This window comes from Diachasma alloeum, unplaced genomic scaffold (assembly GCF_001412515.2).
Source record: "Diachasma alloeum isolate Michigan unplaced genomic scaffold, Dall2.0 Dall_scaffold_00286, whole genome shotgun sequence".
NCBI classification, from domain to species: Eukaryota; Metazoa; Arthropoda; class Insecta; order Hymenoptera; family Braconidae; genus Diachasma; species Diachasma alloeum.
The window spans coordinates 1,013,701-1,016,606 of NW_021680425.1; the positions used below are offsets into that span (position 1 = coordinate 1,013,701).

Consider the following 2,906-nt stretch of genomic DNA (forward strand, 5'->3'; position numbering starts at 1 on the left):
ACACAATGTGGTTTGAGTCCCCGGGTACAGCTGTTACGCTCATGTGAGCCTTTATACCGATGGAAAGACAAACAAAGTCTTGAATAAATATGCGGTGTGCGTGGAGAAAACCGAGAGCGAGAGTCTAACGCTTATACGCTGCTCCTCCCTTTGCCATGCTGCTACGTTAGTAGTGGGCCATTCCAACAGGGCGATGCTAAATTAACGGTTGCAATTTTAATGGGGCTGTTGAAAGGGATGCTGGCCCTCACCGCCTGACTTTCCTCCCACCCTTTATATGCCAGCGCAAGTTTCGCCCTCGTTGTCCCCCACTATACCACTTGGAAGCCTACACGTATACATTAACCAACGATCTACTCTGACTTTCACGTATATTCAACCAGAATATTTCGCCCAAAGCTCTCAAGATTATATGCAAACTACTAAATCCCCCCGAAACAATTGAAATTAATTTTATTGTTAAGCTGTTGCGACTATTGATCATTGTTTGCTATTGTTATGCATGAGAATTTCATCCGAATTTAAAGGGCATTTGTAGTCAAATGAGAACTCTTATTTTGTTCGTTGAATTTAAAAGGAGCTTTGAAGAGAAATTTCTATTGAAATTTACTTTAAAATAGTAAAAGTGTGACAGTTTAAGACAGGATTTCACGAAAAACTAAAAAAGTTCACAGAAGATGAGAGTTTATATCGAGTTTTAACGATGCTCTTAAATTACAAATCAGTAGTGAAGTGGTAAAGGGAGATAAATCAACTCATCTCCCAGTTGAGTTTTTGAGGAATATTTCCGAATCTAAGGGAGATAGCGAAATTTTCGTAATTACATTTGTTGTAGCACTTAATCCGCTCCACAAAAAAGCTTATAACAAAAATTTTGCTCTCCCTTAGATTCCGAGATATTGATTGAAAACTGGTCAATAGTCAAAATTGACTTGTCTCCTTTTACCACTTCGCTACTGAAATAATTGACTCCATATATTAATTCCAATAACAACATCGTGAGTTAATTAATTAAATAAATCGTTAATCCCGAATAAACAATTTACCTTATCAAAACGAAAGATAAAATATAATATTACAACACAAAAAACTGAAAAACCACATGTTTATATTTTAGAAAGACGATTTATTTAATTAAAAAGGGATTAGGATTTTAATTTTCTGTGAGAGAGAGAGGAATGTTTTCCGGAATATTCCGGGACTTCTGAGAAATAAATTCCATTCCTGGGGAATGGAATTTATTTGTGTACGACAGCGATGTAGTGGAGACGTGGTCTCCCCAAAACGAAATTAATTTAATTGAAATAAATAATTTCCCAGAGTCCACGAATTTTCATAAACTCACATAAGCTCATTCTCTTGTTCCAGAACACTATCACATATTCGTTGGGGACTTGAGTCCCGAGATCGAGACGCAAACGCTGAGAGAAGCATTCGCACCATTCGGTGAAATCTCGTAAGTCTCCCCCCAACTCCACTTATTTTTCAATTGTCTTAATTTCCATAAGCATCCAACAGGGAAAAGGTGGATGAATTAAATGGCACCGCTCGTCGCGTCGTGCAATATTTCACCGGTGGAAGCCCATGCCGTCGCTTCATTCACTTTTATTCATTCCTCCGAGTGAAAAGACGTGCGAGAGGAATGGCTTAACGAGAAGCACGGCCGTCGAACGGTGCGGGCCAGAGACTCCTATAACACGTAAACGTATATACGTATATACTCTGAAAAAAAGGAGATGAAAATACGAGAGGGTCCCGACCAACACCTAGCACATAGCAGTGAGAAATAAAGAGTCCGTACGGGAAAAATCGATTTTCAACTCTGGACGGCTACTGTTATGAGAAAAAAAAGACCTCATGAAAAATTGCCACTGGGTTTTCTTTCAATTTTTTTTTTCTCTCGTACTACTTTCATTTTGAGACCGTATGTCGCCTCTTCCTCGCTTTTTTAGAGAAAATTCTCTGGTCAGTGGCGATGTATTTGTAATGCTTGTGTGACATCCTTCAGAGAGTTCACTTTGATCATTGAAAAACAATCGAGGACAGACAAAAATAAGAGTTGACGGAGCTTTCTCTCTTAATAATCAATATCGAGCCATTTGATACACAAGTGTCATCTTTGTGAATAGTTCAGCGTTGACCGTTGCCAGTGGATTTCGAGGGGAAGGGAACTCCTTGCAAATTTAATCTCCTCCAGTTTACCTAGTTAAAATGAGAACTTGAATAAATAAACTTTGCGAGAGAGAGAGAGAAAACTTGCGAAAAAATGCATGCACTTTTGAAAGTTTCGAGTAACGGACGGATTATTATTTCCGAACACCTCAATTAGTGTAGGAATTATTAAAACTTTCTTCCCCGGATTTAAAGTATTCACATAGTTAAAGTACATATAACAGGATTCGAGGGGGCGTACTTCTGCACTAACCTATTCTCTCGTGTTGATATTTTTTTTTATAAAGACCTAGACTACCGTCATTCCTCTTTTCTCAGAAGTGTCACGACGATTACCTGCGCTTACTGAGTGGATGAGAGCTCACTCAGGGGAGCGGGAAGGAATCACGCAGAAAAGTTGACAGTCACCGAAAAGTTTTAACGCTTCGCAGAAAACCAAGTGCTCGATTAGTTTGCAAACGACTATAACTTTTTCTCTCCCACTCCGCCCTCAAGATCTTTATCCGTATAAAAGTATGGGCAACTTTTGAGCGGAAAAAAAAGATGGAAAAAATGACGGGAGGAAACGGAATGAAAGTACCGCTCGTCCGATTGTAATGTTCAGACATAATAATTCAGTCGCGGCGCCGTATCCTGTGGATCCTTGGCGTTTTTTCACGTTCGCCATCGTTTGATGATCGATTCGCCTTCGTTCACCGGCTCAAATTTACCGGCTTATGTTGGAGAGCAATAGC

General features: G+C 39.5%; 1 protein-coding gene across 1 annotated transcript in view; it reads left to right on the forward strand.

Moving 5' to 3' along the window:
* Positions 1-1,380: 1,380 nt before the first annotated feature.
* The window catches only part of LOC107038664 (nucleolysin TIAR), an 80,416-nt gene continuing 78,890 nt past the window's right edge, over positions 1,381-2,906 (forward strand). The window contains exon 1 of the mRNA XM_015257888.1: positions 1,381-1,456. The gene's annotated coding sequence lies outside the window, so the exon portion shown is untranslated. The remainder of the gene's footprint in view (positions 1,457-2,906) is intronic.